The sequence below is a fragment of the Manis javanica genome, chromosome 2 (genome assembly GCF_040802235.1).
Source record: "Manis javanica isolate MJ-LG chromosome 2, MJ_LKY, whole genome shotgun sequence".
Classification (NCBI taxonomy): domain Eukaryota; kingdom Metazoa; phylum Chordata; class Mammalia; order Pholidota; family Manidae; genus Manis; species Manis javanica.
Window position 1 is genome coordinate 123189267 of NC_133157.1, and position 6418 is coordinate 123195684.

Sequence of the window (6418 nt, forward strand, 5' to 3'; positions counted from 1 at the left end):
AGCACCTTTGAGCCTCTAATGGGTCATGCACTTCACACATGCAAAATACAGTTTACCCTCTGCAAGCTTTCAAGGTCTTATCCCATTATGGCATTAGTAGAGAATCTCATCCAAAACAGGGCCATTTGCAACCAATATCTATTGCATGGAGCACTGCTTGATATAAGAAGTATGAACTAGAGAGACAAAATTTCTGGTCTTCACAACCTCAACCTACAATAAAGAGACAGGGTCAGGAAGTCTGCACTCCCACTCAAAAAGATTGAACATGGGAGTCACAGGGCAGTCGCTGGCCCATAGCAATTTTGAAATCCAGCCAAGCACATATAACCAGTTCCTTGAATATGGCCCAGTCCTGCTCCCTGGGAGTGATTCTCTGTGCTCCAGACTCTGTTAGGGGATAGATAGCCTCCTTTTTCTGAGAGAAATAACCCAGGTTTGTAACTGAGTTTCTTTCTGAGCTTGCCTCCTCCCTGTAGGAGTTTGGGGGTCTTGAGGCATCTTTTCATATGAACTCTGTCTGTCCTTTTTAATCCCGGATAGTATAATTTCATTATAAACTTTGTATTTTTCTATGTATCAATTTATGATCCACTCTATTAGACAAAAATCACATTCTAAATCTCTTCAAGACAATTGTCTCTGAGGCTACAAATCAGAGTTCTATGGAAAAATATCCTTAAGATTCTCAGAAGTCTTCTTGTCTAGCTGAAAGGATCTTTGAGATACTCCTTAAATCTTTCTGATGCCTTAACAGAGACCTTCACCCTGAGGCCATATTTTATTATCAGCATACTGGATTTTGTCTTCAAACTGAGGTTATTTGTTACTTTGAGAAATTTTTTCTTAAAGAAACTAGGGATGAAAACAATTTTACTATGAAATCCGTAAGTTCTAGTTCCTCTTTAATTCTTCTAAATTCTTCTTGAAATACGGACACCTTCTTCTTGAGCTCAAATTGTTCCTTCTGTACTTTACCATAGACAGCTAAAAGAAGCTAGATGGCACTTTCAACTTTTGCCCAGAAATCTCCTTAGTCAGATCCACAGTTTCATTATTTCCGTTTTATTTCCCGCATTTCCACAGGCAAAGGGTTTTGCTAGTTGATCAGCCAACTCAGGTTCTCTTTTCTTCAGTTTCAATAGGAATGTCCTCACTGCCCTTCCAGCCTCCACTAACAGTCCCTGTCATTACTCCAAATTTCTCCATTCCTTCTACCAGGCTCAGAGTCAATGCCACATGTTATGACACAACCCCTCTTTTAGGTAATCATTTCTGTTTTAGTTATTTGTTGCTGCATAACAAACCATCTCAAAATTTAATGGCTTAACACAGTTCTATGTGTTGACTAGGAGTTACTATGTTGGCTTGGAGTTGGGATGTCTAGAAGATCTGGAATGGTCTCATATACATGACTGGAAATTGCTACTGATTACTTGCCACGAGCTCAGTTGGAGTTGGCTAGAGGGCCTCAGTTCTCCTCTATGTGGGCTTCTCCACATGGTTGTCAATGTTTTATCAAAGCATGGTGGATGGGTTCTAAGCAAAAGTATTCCAAGAGACAAGGCTCAGTGTGCAAGGACTTACCAGTCCTTTACTTTGTCACTCTTGCTAATGTTGCATTGGCCAAAGTTGCTCACATAGCAAAGCTAAAAATCCATGTTTTAGGGGCCCATAGGGGTACAAATCAAAAGAATCGTGGCCTTTGAGGGACACCAAAATAACAGTCTGTTACATCCTTCAAATCAACATGACTTATCTTTGGTTTAGGAAATGATTTAGTGCATAATTGTCATTATCAAATCATTTTGCTAATTATAAGACAAATTCATATGAATTTTTATTTTATTTTTCAAAAGCCATACTTATCAAATCTGTTTTACATTGTCTGCTTTGACTTTTTGGTCCCCACTTTAAGTGGATTCTATGTGAGTAGCTTTTTTCCTAGAATTATCCTCAGATATAAAGAGGTCCTGTATTTGTTTCACATTTAGTTTCTGAGGCTTGAGTCTCACTCTCAGGCTAAGAATTCTTTGCAGAGGGGGAGTGAGTAACAAAACAGAATTTGGGCATTGCTGGTCCCTGGAAATAACACCATCTTAATAGCACCAAACCTCACCCCTCATCTTGACATATCTTCTCTTTACTCATAAAGAAGAATGGTCACTCTCTCACCAGCTTCTGATGAGGCACTGATAACTAGCTGTGGCTTGAAATTATACACAATAGTTCTTTCCTCATCAAGCCTTAATAACCTACAGCTTTTACAAACTGCTTCCATATGAGTTCTTTGTAAATTATTTCTGAAAAGCCTATAGTCTTTACAGAGAACACTTTTAACTAAGGAGTACTTTTTAAAAAGAGGCTTAATTTTGTTCTATGCTACATGTTTAAGTTTTAAATGAAATTTTAAAATACTACACTTAGCATCAAATACCTGCAATGTGTCTTTTTTACATAATAGAAAAAACCTGAAGTGTCTGAATTCACTGAAGCTTAGGAAACACTCTATATTCTTACTTAATCCTTGATGAAACTATAGGTAGTTTTTTAAGAAGGGATTTAAAACCCAGCCAAGAAGCATAGATGTTGACCATTTTGTCTTTCTCTCCAGAGATTCTCAGTTTAATCGTATAATAGTTAAGGTAACATAAGCTTTCTTTTATTTTTAACCCCAGTATGAATCTGAGAGGTAGCATAACTGAAACTCTCTAATCAAAATGTTTCCACAGAGCCCATGATTTCAACAGTGCTGTGTAGGGCCTCCCTGAAGGTGTTGTTGCCTATATTTTCATTTCCTCCTCTTGAACACTTCACTCATATTCTGAAGCCTGAACTTTCTGTTCCTTTCACCTACCTTCCTAAGCAATTAACAAAGCAGGCACCCCTTGGAGTTTGTCATTTTGCCTTTAGTTTCCATAGCAATCACAGTCATTTGTAAAAGACCTATAAATGCTGCTTCAATATTAGCTCTGCTTTTGTCAAACTTGAAAACAAAACTGCCAGTGAGCTTGTCTAGCAACAGGCGGGAAGACAGGTCATTGAAGATGAGCTTGTGAGAAGGATCACTGTCTGTGTTTGTGGGTGAATCTCAATAGCAATTCCTCAGCTAACTGTCATTTCCCAGAACCCAAAGCATACCTCAGGAGGTAGTCCACTCTACAGGGAGCTCTTTCAATAAACGTGCACGGCCTTCTTATAAATAATCCAGTGAGAAAGAGATTCTATGGTTTCCTTCAGAAATGCTTCCAATTTCTCAGATTCCTAAGGAATTTCTTCACATCCCATAATAATATGAAGTCTTCCCCTTTGTCCTCTTTCTCTCTGACTTCCTACTGCACAGACACTAATCGTTAATTTATTCCCAGCTGCTATTCACTGAGCAGCCACCACATACCCATAGTATATATTAATACTCTACTGGGTACTTTATAATTTAATCACTACAGTCTTACAAAGTAAATGTTACTAGCCCCATTTTATTGATAATAAGTTGAAGCAATAGTTCAGAGAGTTATATTAACTTGCCCAAGTTCTCATGGTCATACAGCTTATAAATGCTACAGTCAGCATTTAAACTTCATATTCTATCTTCTCAACTAGTGATGGAAGTCAGGGTCAACATTCCTCTTAGGGACATTTCATTTTTCTGTAGTAGAATGTTTAACACATGTTTTATCAGGACCCCTTGGTTTACAACAGTTGGGTTGATGCAATATACAGTGTCACTACATCACTAAGTCAGTGGAATATCTCAGAACAGGATTGAGAACACATGTAGCCCAGACCACCCAGAAAGTTGAATGACCTTATTGGGATTTCAAGTTTATTTTTTTCTAATCTAAGTACTCAATTTTCAGTTTATAGAGCACCCACAGATGATAGAACAGAACCAAAACTCTAGGGATCTAAGTGGATTGTTCTATTTCACACACACAACAAATGGGTATTGGAGTGAATTTGTAGACTACTGCTAGTCCCTGGCCCCATCCACTAAGTAACTGGTTTGGGCTGGAATCCTAGGGGAATGAATTGATGGCATACACATACACACGTATAGGAAATAGGACAATAAAATACAAAGGGCACTGTCTCTCTTTGTAATAGTCAAGTCCACCAAATCCAAGATTCTGCCTCTTTATAAATAAGGTATTGTTCTAGACATTGCTCAACTATAATGGCACAAGGACCAGAAGCACAGCATCTCAGTCCCTGTCACACCACAGCGTCCTACAGAATGGCAGTGCAACCCTTGTGCACTGTTGGCAGGAATGTAAACTGGTACAGCCACTGTGGAAAACAATATAGAAGTCCCACAAAATAATAGAAATTGAAGTATTGTATGATCCAGCAATTCTACATCTGGATATATATCCAAAAGAAATGAAATCACTATCTCAGAGGAGTATCTGCATCCCATGTTTATTATAGCATTATTTACAATGGCCAAGACATGGAAACTACCCAAGGGTCAGTCAGTGAATGCATATATAAAGAAAATGTGATATTGATATATATCTATATGCATATATATATATATATATATATATATATATATATATATATATACAATAATACAGGCACACACAAGCAATGGACAAGTACTAAGCCATAAACAGAAGGAAATTCTGCCATTTGTGACAACATGGTTGGACCTCGAGGGCATTATGCTAAGTGAAATAAATTAGAGAGATAAAGACAAATACTGTATAATCTCACTTACATGTGGAATCTAAAAAACAAAAAACAGATTTCCAGAAACAGAGAACAGATTGGTGGCTGTCAGTGGCATTGGGTTAGAAGGGTGGCCAAAATGGGTGAAGGTGATCAAAAGGTACAAATTTCCAGCTATAAATTAGTAAGTCCTGGGATGTAATGCACAGCATGATAACTATAGTCAATGATACTGTAGGGTACTTTTTTCCAACATGTCTTTGTTTATCTCAGTGTTGTATTTGTAAATGAAAAGGGAAATTGCTGTAATTGGTATGAAAGAAAACAGGCAAATGATATGATCATAAAATGTAGAAAAGATGTGCACATGCTAAATAAAAAAATAAATACACCAAAATGCTCAAAATCATGAATCATAGGGAAATGCAATTCAAACCAAAAATATGGAACACTTCACAAATTTGCATGGGGGCCATGCTAATCTTCTTCTGTCGTTCCAATTTTAGTATATTTAGTATATGTGCTGCCAAAGCAAGCACTGTAGTGTATATTTTAAAGTTGCTGAGAAAGTAGATCTTAAAAGTTATTGCATGAAAAAATAATTTTTAACTATTGGTGGTGATGGATGTTAACTAAATGTATCACGGTAATCATTTTGCAATATATACATATATCAAATCATTATGTTGTACACCTAAGACTAATACAATGTTATTTGTTAATTATATGTGTGTGTGTGTATATCAATAAGATACATGTATTTCTTTTTAAAAAGGAATATCAAGGTCTTACTGTCAAAATTCATATAGAATTCATGGTTCCCTGACTTAAGGTGCCCAGGAATTGGTACCCCTTGGGAAGACATTTCAGCAAATGGACTTAAATAGAAACATATCAACAAACAAAACCTTTTTCCCCTGGGGAGAAAAGCAAAAAGGAGCATGCATGTCTTATACTACCAGGAAGCAGCAGTCCCCCAGTATGAAGAAGAGAAAGGGGAATGTGGAAACATATTGCCTTGGGGAAGAAAGGTGTTATCATAAATCCTGCTTTATCTCTTCTAAAACTGTGGACATCACTGATATTTAACAGTATCTCCAAACAAAAAAAAGGTCATAAAATATATAGATTTAAAATTTTAGGTAAACCATCCTAAACATTGCAAATGGAAACTGCAGGTCCAAAGAGCTTAAACTGGAGAAGATCTAGAAAAGTATGCATTATCTAAACTAGACAGAAAGCAAAGGCCTTGCATAGGTTGAGTATCTTTGTCACATAACTAATTCCCATATTTTTATATGAAATATTTAATTTTTGTCCTTGTTAATTTTTTCTGATAAAAATTTCCAAATATACCCCAAAATAGAGTATAGCAAACCCCCAGGTACCAGTTACCCAGCTTCAGTAACCATCAACATTTTGCCACACTTGTTTCATTGATGGTCACTTTTTTGAAGCAAATTCAAGTTTTAAAGTCATTTTGTCACTAAAGACTCCATTAAGAATCTGAAAAAAAGAGAATATTCTATCATATAACTACGATGCCATTAAACAATTTGGGTATCACCAAAATTAATCATGTGATACCCAACTTCATAAAATTTCTCAAATATCTAAAACAATCTTTTTTTACCATTAGTTTATCTAAAACACTGTGTGAGGTAAGGATTTTAGAACACTAAAAGAGAGTTTTCTCCAGGGGAGGTCTCTAATAGATTCCAAAGCACAGCTGGCCCCAGAGTTG

The 6418-nt window shown here is 36.6% G+C and overlaps 1 pseudogene; it reads right to left on the reverse strand.

Moving 5' to 3' along the window:
* Positions 1-5111: 5111 nt before the first annotated feature.
* LOC140848112 (U6 spliceosomal RNA) lies at positions 5112-5204 on the reverse strand (annotated as a pseudogene).
* Between the last annotated feature and the right edge of the window lie 1214 nt (positions 5205-6418).